This window comes from Argiope bruennichi, chromosome 3, assembly GCF_947563725.1.
Source record: "Argiope bruennichi chromosome 3, qqArgBrue1.1, whole genome shotgun sequence".
In the NCBI taxonomy this organism is placed as follows: domain Eukaryota; kingdom Metazoa; phylum Arthropoda; class Arachnida; order Araneae; family Araneidae; genus Argiope; species Argiope bruennichi.
In genome coordinates, this window is record NC_079153.1 from 110,724,185 (window position 1) to 110,738,971 (window position 14,787).

General features: G+C 30.8%; 1 protein-coding gene across 7 annotated transcripts in view; it reads right to left on the reverse strand.

Annotated features, from left to right (window-relative positions):
• LOC129962579 (zinc finger MIZ domain-containing protein 1-like) overlaps positions 1–14,787 on the reverse strand; it is a 336,461-nt gene that overhangs the window by 157,528 nt on the left and 164,146 nt on the right. Inside the window, exon 1 of one of the 7 annotated variants that reach the window (XM_056076378.1) lies at positions 13,385–13,702. The exons of the other annotated variants lie outside the window; for them this stretch is intronic. The gene's annotated coding sequence lies outside the window, so the exon portion shown is untranslated. Of the gene's footprint in view, positions 1–13,384; positions 13,703–14,787 lie in introns of those variants that run through there. 7 annotated transcript variants of the gene reach the window in all.

Here is a 14,787-nt window from a genome sequence, read left to right on the forward strand (position 1 = left end):
ATTTCAATGCCGAATGACTGATTTCAGTTCTCATTAAAAAACATGCTTGGATTCAATAAAAAAAAGTTTTTATTTTAATTGCAGTTTCATAATTTCCACTTTAATTTAAAACTGAATTTTAACTGATAGCAAATTAGAGTGACATGCGTAATAAAATGATCAGAACGACTTAAGGCCTACATAATAGTATAACTGAATTATATGACTATCAAAATTTGAAGTTAAAAAATATTTTGCTGAACAATCTATTATGGGAGCAATTATATAAAATATTAATTAGCCGGCATTAATACTGGCGAACCAGCTGGTCGCCAAAGGCGGCTAGTATACAATAAAATCTGTGTTATTACCCAGCTTTTATACTTCGGCCTTTAATATTTTCCCGATATTTACAACCTTCTTTATTCATTCCTTCAGATTTCGTAAGTTCAAAATGAATTGCAAACGTCAAGTTTAATTTTATAAAATTTATGCTTCCTGCCGTTAACACCACGGCAGGCAGTTCACGTGCAGTAAAAGTGAAGTAATATGGCATCGTAACCAACAAGAAATTTTGACTAATCATTCGGCATATCTGACTAACTACCATCTGACATCATAAAAAAAAAAAAAAAGAGTGAAATAATTTCGTTAATTTTTACGAATTTCAAAGATAAATAATAGAATAAGAGACGCCAACTGAAATTAGTTTTGAGTAACGTTTTCCAAAAGGGAACGATCAATATGTGTGTTATTATTTAGAATAAATAATTAAGTATTGTAAATGCAATACTTTTTATTAAAATGTGTCATGAAAAAAAATAACCATTTATTGCACTACAGGTAATTGCATAACTCATTCTATGAAAATAGACAAATTAAAAGAAATAATGCACTCGTATTGTCATAAAAAGTATAAAAATGTGAGGGAAAAAATGAATAATAAAAATTATATTGGCTTCAGCTCTAACGTTTGCAAAACAAGCCTCTTAAGCTTGCATCCCAATATGTTACTAGATAAGAAATGGTGGATAGATGTTGGAATACTAAATTTTCGGGTAAGTAAAAAGCTATAAATGAAAGGAATAACTTTAAATTTAAAAAAAATTATAAAATCAGTAATAGAATATTATGCTAGTTTAATTATGAGTAAATTTTAAAAAAGTGCAAATTGGGAAATTTTTTTAAATAATAATTTAAGCAGAATTTTTGGTGTAAGTAACTTAACCCTTTAAAGGGCCATTTTTTTTAGTCATATATGTTAAAATATTTTTAGGCTTGAAATTAGAATAAGAAAAGGAATTTATTTAACTTATTAGATAAATTTAATTTGATTAATTAATTAATTTGGTTAATTAATAATTAAGTATCAAATCAAGACACAACATTTTGTGTAAAATAAAGAACTAAAGCATCTAAGTTTCTGTCTTTCTAAAAAATTTGTCAGAACTTATGCCAACCTACATAATTTTATACAAAGATTGATAAATTTGGTGAGAAGCATATTTCCCACGGCCCTAGAAAGGGTTAAGTAAGTGTTACACAATATCTTTATCTGGATTGACTGAAATTAAATTTATACAACTGGACTACAATCTTAGTAACAACATAACACACCAGATTTTATTTATTTAAATCGTTGCACCTTTGAGTCACGTGTGCACAAGAAAATACAGACCGACAAACGGATAAATATTTGACAAATTTGGTTCAAAAACTTAGAATCAAACCTTAGGTTCAAACCAAAGAATCAAAACTTTAGATGTTAAATCAGTGCACCATATTTTATCGAGCATTAGTCATTACATTTAACAGTTTTCGTGTTCACAAGCACCCAGACAGATACACTTCCTTTGAATGGATTTTGAATTAATTCGTTCAAAATTAGATATATATCGACCAATGCGATAAAAAGATTGCATGCAAAATCTTACACGTCTAGCTCAAAGCGATTTTGAGTTATCAAGTTCACAGACAGACAGACATAATTTTAAAAATGTGCTTTTTAAACTGAAAGATACCTGAAATATTGAAATTCGTGAAAATCTGGAGATTTAATTGTTTGACAATTACAATGCCTTCTCTTCGTGTACTTCGCAGAAGAGAAAATAAAATCTAGACAATCAGTTAAAATATGAATTATGAATACGCCATGCCACACGAAATGCGTAAATTAATCCCATAAGAATGTTTTTAAAATATGTTTAAATCTTCGGATTTTTTGTAAGTATATACTGGATGCCATAAACCCATTCAAAACTACGATTGTGAAAAGGGGGAAATGGAAATTCATTAATTGATATGAGTTTTAGAAGCCATAATATAAAAGAAACAGATTGCAAATTAAAGCACATAGCACCAGCTCAAAAAGTGAGCTTCACAATCCGTACATGTACTTAACAAAGCTCGAATGCAAGCGCTTTCTAAACAAATAATAAAAACTAAAATCACTGCCAAATGCTCTGTCAAATGAGCAGGTGGCAGGAGAGCACCTTTTCCTAGTTCTGACAAATGGTCGTGGGCGATTTTCGAATTCCCTCGCTGCAGTGCGGCGCCACCTATCGGCAGTGAAAGGAATATACGAAAAGGGTGCTTTTCAATCGATTGAATTTCCTTGTGAAAACTTGCTCATAGGTGAGCTTTTACTTCAGGAAATCGACTTAAACGCAAGCGTTACGATGACAGAATGCCAAAATACAGTTTCTACACTCTTTTAATCTGATAAAAGATAAGCGGAATCTAAATTTTGGTTATGAATAAGTATCCATCTAATTCTGAGATAATTTTTACTGGTTAAATCATTAAAAAGTTATTAATAAAGCTCATAAAAATTATCAAGCAACAACATAATTCTTGCTCGCAAATACTTAAGAGTTGGCAATAATACTATGATGGCAGCATTAATGATTTTAAATATCCATAATTGTGAAATATTTGATCCAGGAGAGAGGGGGCTCCAAAATTCTGAACAGAACGTTGTCGTCGATATGCCATTTAATCAATCATCGAACAATATCAAAAATTCCTGAATATCTTCTACTCCTACTTATTGAATCTCCGTTTAAATAGTATAGAGAAATATCAAATGAGACGACGTCAACGGCGATTGATTTTGGACGAAGTGCACGGGCTTTTTGGTTCTAAATCTCCGAGGCATCATTGTTAATTTATCTTTATTTAAAACGATTTATTTAAACCTATATTTTAGCTTTACCACCGGAAGTTCTACATTCTGAATGATATAATGTCTTCATGAATATAGTATAACTCAAGCATATATTCAATCATCTTTTTTTCCTCTCTACACTACATTCATTCATACGCAGTAAAATTATATTACTTAATTATTTTAAAAAGGGGAGGGTTTCTTTAAGGCAAAAAAAGGAAGGGGACTTAGTTTCTTGTTTTTCCAAAAACATAAAATGATAAAAGCTGACATCCAAAAACAGGAACTTTATTAATGCTATTAAAAAAGCACATTAATGTCATTTTTTAGCGAATTATTGCTTTGAAATATCCTGTTTCGAAGTACCATTTAGGTTTACAACTCACAGTTTTTGTGGTGATCACAGTGAAGATGGCAACCGCACTGGTACTCCTCTCTTAGAAATTCCACGCCACCTTAACGGAAGGACATATGATCTTCGACATTGTACAAATTGGCTGCCATAGTTATTTGAATCATACTTGTTATTCATACTTTCTATTTAATTAGATAATCTCTTCTCTATTCTAGTTAAAAGGCAACACCGAAGGAATCATCCAATAAAATAAAAGAACGAATCATAGGCGTGAGTCAGACAAAGAATGTGTCCACAAGATCCAGTACGAATCTTTGGGTGAATCGGGTTTCGAACCAGGAAAATTATCATAAGAACGAGATCTTCCATTTGGCTAATGGCATACCCTCATAAACATCTATTATTGGGAGAAAAAAAAACCACCGAAGGATTAATGGTAATAAAACTTCTGAAGATTATCTCAAAAGTTCACCGCTTTGAAGTTTCTCCAACCCAAAGATACACCTTAACAATTTAAATAAATGAATACAATAAATTATTTTATTGCTTCATTTTAAAAAGGAAATGAAAAAAAGTCATTTCTAATATTTTGCAATATAACTAAGGTTAACTATAAAATATCATTAAATAAATAAATTAAATTAAAACAAGAAAGCCGAATACATTTTCAAAGACAGTCTTTTTCACTTTCTTGTATACCCACTATACAGAAAGAATAGTAATCGTCAAAAAATGCGAACTCGAGATTTCGAGATCTATCTCAACGTTTTAGATCTCACTAAGTTCGAAAAACACCTTTTTAGAAAATATCCGTCTGCCTATGTCTGTCTGAACAAAATACAACTCAAAAACGCCTTAGGTTGCATGGCTGAATTTAGGCTATACGATCTTCACATCAAATATGCATATTCCCATCAAATTTTGAATAAAATCTGCTTAGATGAAGTTCGTCTGTTCGGCTATAAGAATATTATTTAACATGATAATTACATATCGAAGAGAGCTAGATGAATAAGATTCTTCAATACACAGATTTAACATCTATAGTGAAGACATCGGTCAAAGTTTGTGCCAAATGCCAAAAACGAGTTGACTGTCCGTCGGTTTATACTTTCAAAAATATATAAATGCGATAATACAAAAGCACCATGACTTGAATATATAAAATTAGGTAGGGGATTTTCAGACTACTAGTGCAGTTTACTGTCAAATCTTTGTTTCAATCGATCGAGGTTGGTTGGTTTCTTGTATTTTATTGGCGCAAGAGCCATGTTTTAACTAAACTGCGCCAGTCAAATGGTTAAAATTATTTCAATACCAGTTTAAAAGTGAGAAAAAAAAATAGATTTTTTCGAAACGTTTTTAAATTTAGCATGTAAAATTGACGAATAAAACAAGAAATTGGATCAGAGACGATTTAAAAAAGTAATAAAATCTAAATAGAGTGATAAAATCCAATGATTTTTAAGAATTGAAAAATATTTTTGTGGGGAAATTCACCCACTAAATCTAGAAGAGTTAACGGTGTCGTCGAAGGAAACAAATGATTACGATGACCAATCGATCGAGGAAAATGTGTATAAAGCCCAGATTTTATTTTCGGATACTATTAACTGCCTGCCGGGGATTAAACGCCAAAGAACTCGCCAAGAATGACACGATAGATTCACTAAAAATGCCAAATTCACGCCAAAAAATATTTTATTACTCTTGTACTCCAATATTATGTAAAACTTCCTCTGGAACGACAAGTTTACTAAAGAGTATGCGAGAAATTTTGGGGGGACTACTTGTGCTGATTGTTATCAATGACCATTTTCCTCTATAAAGATACGTTTCACCGATTTCTAACATTAATAATTTAAATGTTAGTTCATATTTTCGTAACAAACTAGCATCTGAAATGTTAGAAGTGAGTTTAAAATTTGACGTTTGTCCTCCAGTTCGATTTTTCCAGTTCAGCATCGTAAAATGAATATTTATTATTTCTCAAAATCAGTTTTAAGTTCAAAATAAGTATGAGTTTCAAAATAGACTATTTATTGGAGCAGAGTTATTTTTAAGAATAGGGTTAGATAGCAAATACGACTCATTACTACAGACGTCTCCCGACATGAAAATCTGCCATCCATTATAAAGATGACGTCTATATTGAGAAAAATCGGTCAGGTAGAGAACAACTGACTCACTTTATGTAAGCCGATTTAAAACCCTATGATTACTTGTTACAAGTAATGAGAATCTTGGAGGGCCATAATTAATTAGCGTTTTTCAGATGGATTTTCTCATAAAAAAATACAGATGACAAAAACAAAGGGAGAAAAAGAGAGAGATAAAAAAAAAATTCAGATACTTATCCGTCTACATTCCAGTGAAGCGAAAAATTTCTGACTCTTCATTACCAAAAATAATGCTTTTTTCCCAATTACGGTGCTATAAATTAGTTTAAGAGTAACTTATCATCCGATGTTGCGCTCTAATTTTTTTTTAAAAATACGTATTCTATTTTTTTGCGCTACCTGTTAAACTTTTTTTTTTTATCTCCAGTGATTAAAAATGTTGCTTTCAACCCCAAACGAGCAGTTTTGATTCGATTACGCGATCAAAACGGGGGATCGGTAACCATGGATACATGGCGTATCCTGTAGAGCCTAGCCTTCGAAAATGTCAAACTTCGAGGACACTTGTGATTCCCCCAGCCTCCCCCCCCCCTCCCACCTATCTTCATCGTAAATGGACATCATCGATTTCTGAGAAAAGTGGATGCATAGGACGAAAAATTGGACACAAATTAGAATTCACCGGTACCAGCTGTTCAAATTGTTAACTGTTGATTCGTAAAGATAAAATACCAATAAACTTAACTTCTGTTAAGTAATGACTTAAGATAATTTTCAGATGCACCGATAGTGGTTTTGAAATGTTTGTCTTAGCAACATATTTTCAACATTTAGCCTCTTAACGTAATACTTTCATAATACTCTTCTAATCCTTTCTTTAGTAAGAAATACTAAAGCAATTGTTCTCATTGGTAGGAGTCCCAGTATGATATAGTAAATTTATCGTCCATTCTTTTAAGGAGAGAAAAAAAACGACAAGACTAGACTAAACTAGATGTCTTTTTCATCAATAAAAGTGATTATTCTTTAGAAGGTGGGCTATATCGACATCAAGTCTGACGGCACAGTTGATCCAAAATCATCTAAAAATTCACTATACTGATTTTATTTCAATTCCGGACTACAAAAAAGTATTCAAACCATATGTTTAAGTATATATAATATACAAAAATTAGTATTTGCTTGTTCGTATTTTATGCGCTATCGTACCGTTCATTCGATTGCGAAGTTTATAGGCATAGTATAATTATTATATCTAAAGCCAAAAAATAGAATATATCTTTTATACACCATTTAATTTCAATGAATGTATTTATTTTCAACAAGAAAATAAATATTATTTCTATCATTCTTAATTAAACAAGATAATCATTTCAAATTTTAAACGGCATTTCAAAAATTATTTCTTCTGCGGTAGCAACGCGCTGGGTACATCATCAATAAAAGTCATTACTCTAACAAGGCGGGCTATATCGGCGTCAACACCAATGGCGCAGTTAATTCAAAATCGCTTCAAAATTTACTATTTTAATTCTTAACTATAAAAATTATTTAAATCATATGTTTAAATATATTATAAATAAAAATATAATAAAACTTTTAACTAGATCAACAGATTTTGTCTGAAAAAAATTATTTACTCACGGAAGATGTATGAATATTATACATCTTCCGTGAGTAAATAATTTTTGAACATATACAATGGATAAAAAAAGCTTCTGTACGTAATAACTATGGTCGTAAATAAAAGTTTAATTTTTCACACAAAACTCTTAGTGAAGAAAATAAAAATTAGCAAACTGATTAACACATTAATATGCATAATTTATGAATATTTTAAAGAAAAATATCGAGGTAATGAAGCAAAAAAATTGAAACAAAACAAAAAAATGCCACTTGTGAAGAGGAACAAAAACTTCCGTGCGGTGTTTTTGTACTTTAAAAATGAACTTTTCCATGTTATCCAAGTTATATTTAATGAGTGGTATGACCTCGTTGGACCTTTATTACTTATCACAATAGTTATGCGATGACTTACAGAATTTATTTATTTATTTTGTTGTTGCAGTTTTCAGGCTATTTTAGATGTTTCAAATAGCAATTTTTTTTCAAACTTATTATGAATGTTAAATTTTTTGAATTCACTATCGATTTCTTCCTATAAATCGAAGATAGAATGAGTTTAAACTAGGAAACTGAGATGGACTATGAAGCTATTGTTTAACATGACACAGGCATCGTTTTCCTGACAAATCGAAATGTGTTTTGGATCGTTATCCTGTTGAAAATTAATATAAAAATAACTTTTCTGCCCTGGTTTAAACATTTTACTTCAGAAACAAGATACATGCACATATCTAAATTGCCTTCCATAAAACATAGATTGCCGCTACTACCAGGATTCCTACATCTCTACATCATGATGCCACTGCTGTTGTATTTGACATATGATTAGTTAGCATCGTTTGATTTAATTTTCTGCAGATAATTTTTCGAATATTTCACCCAAGAATATATTCATTTTAATTAATCATGATGAAATTTGAATAGTTTCGATAAAAATAGGACTGGCTAACGTCCTTTTTAAAATTAAAAAAAACGCAAGGCTCATTTTTTTTTTTTTTTTTTTCTGTTACAAAATCTTATACAATGATCTCTTATGGACCCCAAATTCATCATAATCTGTTTTGTTAATAACATTTATGGCTCCGTTTGAGATCTTACTTCACCGTTGTGATCAATCGTTCAATCAGTTGCAATCTGAAGATTCATGAATTACTTTGAAAATGTATAGTATTTATTTCTTTAAAGCAATCGAGGTTTTTTTTCCGGAGGTCTTTCGTATCCATCTCTATTTACCAGAATTTGAAGCTCGCTCCTTTCAATAATATAATGCTTTCATTATACAAATTGATTAACACATTAATATGCATAATTTATGAATATTTTAAAGAAAAAATATCGAAGTAACGAAGTAAAACATTTAAACAAACAAAAAAAATGCATATGCTAGGTGTATAGCTGTGCTATACCACCTGGGATCAGAAACAACAACAATAATATAATGCACAGCAGACTTTAAAATATAAACTTTTTCGCCACCCTCTAAATACTTTCAGTGGGTTCCATCACATGTTGGTTTAAATGGTAATGAGATAGCGGATAACTTAGCTAAGACTGCCTCATTTCATGGTGATGCAACACTAACTTATTCTGAAATCTCCTCTATCAAAAAGATGGAGTCCAGTGCACTTTGGAGAGTCCCACCTGCTCACAGTTGGTACTTTGACAAGAGTCTCGGTTGGTGTCACCGTCTGAATATCTCTAGAAAACAGCAAACGGCTCTCTCTCGTTTTTTGAGTGGACACACCAAATCCCTCACCTTCCAACACGGATAGAGGATCTTTGCTGAATGTCCTTGGTGCAAGACAGATCAAGTCTCCCCCAATCATATTCTTAAATATTTAAATTTTACAATTTTTGAGATTTTAAGGAATCCGCTATTATTTTTGGACTTTTTAGAGATCTGTGATTTCTTGGAGGTGATATAGCTAGGATCAGAAACAACAACAAGAATAATAATATAATGCACAGCAGACTTCAAATTATAAACTTTTTCGCCATTGATTTTTTTTCCGTAGATAACCGATCAATTCTTAAATGAATAACGAACATTTTTTAAAAACATCCATTTTAATATAACTATTATATATTCGTAGAGCTTCCATATCCTCTTCTTTCAAAAATATACAACGATCCATTGTAGAAGACTTCAGAACTAATTTGAGTATTGCGCACAGAAATATTTTTGCATGGCAATTCGCAACATCTTTTAAATACCTCAATTAAAACGCTGCGTTTTGTAAAAACAAATTTTTATTATAATTTCATTCGAAGGCACAAATTAAGATTCCTGTTCAGCAATACATGAAAGCGAGAACCAAAGATCAGAAATTATGTTAATTTGTCCATAATTTTGAATCCCTGATATGATTACCTACGTACATTAAAGACTCAGGTCTTTACGAGTAATCATGTTTTTATTTTTAGAGATCCACAAATATGCGTTTTGTGCTCTGTAGCATTGCGATGAATACTGAATATGAATTTTAGCGCCTTTTATTATTATTTTCGATCAACTGAAATTAAAAGTAGACAAATCAATCTTAACAAAAACATCATATACCAAATTCTTGTACAGAAATCGTTGTTTTCTTTGAGTTATGCTGTTTACCTACATGAAAAGGTATAAACCAAAAGAGGGTCACAACTCTTTCACAGATTTGGTTCAAAATATAATAAGAATCAACATATTAAATGCTAAATCTGTGTACGAATCAATCTATCAAGCAATTTACGTTTTATAATTATCGTGTTTGCTTATACTCGGACAAACAGAGTTGATTTTTTTTCATGGATTTTGCAGAAAATTTGATAGAAATCTATAAATATGGTTTAAAGAACACACAAAAAATTTCATTGGTTTAGTTCAGATAGTTTTTGTGTTATTATATTCACTGAGTAACTATCGATATAGTTCTTTACACTTTATGTCATCGTGTTCGCTTGATTCCAATAGATTTTCACGGATTGAACATTTTTTAACAAAAATCTATAAATCTAATGTAAAATCCATATACCAAATTTCATCAGCCTAGTTCAAAGAATTTTTGAATATAGACAGACAAATAGACATAATTCCAAAATTGTGGTTCTCGAATTCATCGGAAAATGAAGTATCATATCAGATGTTGTACCATAATTTCTGTTTGGCATATCATAAGTGAATGCCCTAAGTACCGCTTTCTAAGAATAAAATATTTCGGCAGAGATTATCCAAATCTGAAAGACATAATTGGCGAACCTTACTATGTTAATGTATTTTCATTTTTATTTTACATCAATTTCATGCAATAATGCTTCATTTCTATTTTCACTTTGTACTTTTAACTTTGCATCCCCTTACTGTTTTTAATGAGATTTCCCCCCCCCCCCGATATTTTAAGTTAACACGTTTGGCACAGCTCGGCCAATATTGGCTTTTGCGGCATAACAAAGCAGTCAATCATCGGAAGAAATAATGAGCTGAAACATACAAATTCATAAAAATCTCAAATTAAACATTTTTTTTTCACAATTACGATTTTTCTATACACAAAAAAGTAATATCTGAAGCACGAAAAAAAACTCACCTATTCTCCGATTTTCACAATTTTTTTCAATAGAAAAGTAAATTAAATCAACATAGTAAATTTTTTGGCATCCTTTGATCAATAGAACAACCAGGCTACAACCTACTGGATAAGAAAGTCGTTCAAGATTGTAAGCTAATACGTGATCAGTCATTTTCACTGACATAGCTACTAATAATTTAAATCAGTGCTATTTTATTTCTGTTTCCTTCTATCTTTGCTTTCTATCACGGAGGTAAAATTACATTTTGCAAAAATTACCGAGTCAGCTCATTCAACCAATGTGCTAAATTAACCCTTTGCAGTCGTAAATCTATTTTCAACCACCAATATTTTTTTAAACCGTTCCAACAATATGTATCGCACAAACATCACATTAAAGAATCATACTGATCTTAAACCATAATAAGTTAACAAATTTCGATGATGCACAGAATTCGGAATAATGTTTAACAAAGTGTATTTTATTTAACCCTTTAAAGGGCCATTTTTTTTCTAGTCATATTATGTTAAAATATTTTTAGGCTTGAAATTAGAATAAGAAAAGGGATTCATTTAGCTTATTAGATAAATTTGATTAATTAATTTGGTTAATTAATAATTAAGTAACAAGTCAAAACACATCCTTTTGTGTAAGATAAAGAACTGAAGCATCTAAGTTTCTGTCTTTCTAAAAAAATGTGTCAGAACTTATGTCAACCTACATAATTTCATACAATGATTGATAAATTTGATGGGAAGCATACTTCCCACGGCCCTAGAAAGGGTTAAATTATGTTTCTTAAAATATTTTAAAAGCAATAATCTAACATGGTAAAAAGAAAGCTACCGCAAGAAGAGCACCGTGAAATTGAAAGTAGCGAAGACGAATTTGATTGACTCTTTAAATACAGATATAAAAAGTGGGAACGATTGAAAACTTTTATACTAGTGATTTTAATATTAAAGTAGTTCCAGTTAAAAGACGAGAGACATAATTTTAAAAAATCCAAAAGGTAGTGAAATAGAAGAAAATGTGAATAATGGAAATGTAAATAGGATTTGGACACCTATATATTAATTTAATAAAATCGTAAAGGGTTAATATATTCCAAGTAGGTTTTTTTTTCTCCCCATGAGCCACAGGCATCCCCATTCTAGCCATTTTCACGACTGATCTTCATATTATCAAATGCAAACGATTTCTAACGGCCATTTACTCTCTATGCACTGCATAAAACATTCCAAAAAAGGAACGCAAGAAATTGATCTATTCAATTTTTTTTATGTAAAATATACCAAAATAAAGGATAGATTTTAAATATGGCATATTAGTTTAATGATAAAAGATTTGATAACTTAAGAAAAAGATTTATTAATTATAAATCTTCTTTACCATAAGTAAGATATTAAAACATTTCAGGTGAATACATAAGAAATAAATTTTAGCAAACAAAATATGTCAGATATTAAAATTCCCAAAGAAGTAAACTAAATAGATATGAAAAGATGGTAAATAGATTTACAAAAAGAAGCAAATATTAAATAAAATATTTTTCAGAGAAGATTATGAGATATCACCCAATCAACGGCATATAATCTGAGAGTAAATATTGACCAGATCGAACTACTTGCATTTGAAATGCAGAATCAAAAATGTTTTAACAAAAGAAAAAGATTTGTCAGTAGTGATTGGCACTTGTAATGAGATTTCATGTTTCGTTTTAACGAAATCAAAATGAAAACAAACATAGAAAAACTGAGACAAACAGAAACAATTCTAAGAATTTGCACATTTTATAAGTACTTGTTGAGTATCCTTTACTATATCCATTACTACACATATAAATAAAAGCAAAGCTTGCAAAGATAAAAGTTAATTATTTTATCACGTAGACTTATTTATTTATTCATTCATTTTATTATTTATTTATGCGCAATGTTTCTTTGTAATCGCAAAAGATTCGAAATACTTTATAAGCACATTTAGATGAAAAGAAATAATGAAAACATTTCTAATAGCAATCAATGCATCAGCAAATACATTTATGCTTCTAATTTATCAGCTTTTTTTGCTGAAACCAAACATGTTTTTTGAAAGTATGATTGGAGAAAATCGAATTCTTTATCATTATAATCTTATGAGTACCACAGAATATTTTTTTAATAATTTATTAATAATTTTCACGAATTATTCAATAAAAACGTTTTAATGCGGAAAATAATATTTTATTTTATTTCAATCCATAAATGTACTTTTAAAAACAATTATAAAATCTAAATTTTTATTTTATTTTCATCTTTATCCATAACGTATATATTTGATTTTTATTTAAAAATATTTAACACTGAAATCAGAATTTAATAAAAACATTTATTTAAAAAAATCAACAACAGTTTTCTTTTCTTTCTCTTAAATGTGGTAACTATTCCATAGCCAAATACTTAAAAGTCACAGCGCCCGACCGTTCCCCGTGTCATGCTTCCCCCACGTGACAAATCGCGCACGAAAAGATCACTCGCCAATCGATACACGAAACCCTAAAGGGCCACCCATCGCCTGGAATGGCCCAAGAGCAGCATTGATATTTACCTGCACTGGCCGTTTCGGGAAGATACGACTCCACGCCAGAAGATACGGTAACGACATGGACCACAAGATCTCGCCATACTCCGCATCCAAAAGGCACAGGTACCACGCTTTTTCTTCACGGAGTCCTTCAAAGAAAAAGTGCTCGGAGCGAAGAGAGGGAGGATTGTCATTCACTCGGGGGTCGGGGAGGTCCACAACATTTTTGTTCTCAAGTCGTCTAATGGGCTAGCAGCACACGTTTCGTTGAGGCGGGAAAAAACAGCAGAGAAGGGTGCACGTCTTGAGAATTCGCGGTTCTTGTTTTCGGCGCTTCCATTTTTCGGAAGCAGACCGAGCGACAGCGGGAAACGCGCTCCCGGATTGATCGGTTGGGGAGAGACGGGCAGTGCCCTCTGTCGGAGGGAACTAGAAACAGCCCATGGAGTTGAGAATGAATTTCAATTTGAAAACAGAAGATTAAGAGGTACTACATAAAAAAGAGCTTTACAGGTCTTTTCTCTCGTTTAAACATCATATCACAGACAAAAATCGAAGAATTCAATAAATAACACCGTTTGTAAACACACAACACAAGCTTCAAGAGAGACAGTTAGCAAAAATAAAAGCAGTTCAATATTATTTCAAAAATGTAAGAAAATCAATATAAGGCATTTTTTTGTGAATATATAATAAAGAAGCGAAAGTAAGACAGTGTGCATAATTTCAGCAATGTAGTGAAGAGTTCTTCCTCGCTACATTGCAGAAGATATTCAAAATGCAGACATTCGACATGGGGAGGGGGTATCAAATGAAAAGAAATATCTAAATTAAAGACGCAGTATTATCAATAAACAAGTTTTAAACAAGAGTTCACTTTCATACTGCTTAAAGTAATAATAGTAACTCATTCGTAAAGCCAAGTTATCTTTCAACCTTATTGATTTATAAATTATTTCCTATATAATTCATTTCGTTGAACGACAATTAAAACAAAAATAATATTATATTATATATATATATACTTCAACAAAGCTATATTATTTTAAAATTATAGAACAAATAAATGCACTTAATCAAGTTAAGAAGATAAAAAAAATCTATATGTACTACAAGTAATTTTTTTCTGAATTAATATTTCAAAATAAACCAAAATTATTAATTCTTTTAGAAGGAAAACGCATTCACCCTGTAAAACGGAATCCCTGCTCGAATTGATTGCATGCGGGGAAAAAAATTATTAATAACTATGTAGTTAAGTTGTTTTTTCCTTAATGTCTTAAGAGATATAAAGAATTGTAAAGCAAAAACTGGCTAATTTTAAACTTTGAAAAAAGTGACGAACTGCATAGAGATATTTTGTTCTAAGTGAAAGTTGAAGGGGAAAAAAAAAAGAGAAAAAAAATCAGACTTTCTCCTCAAAACGC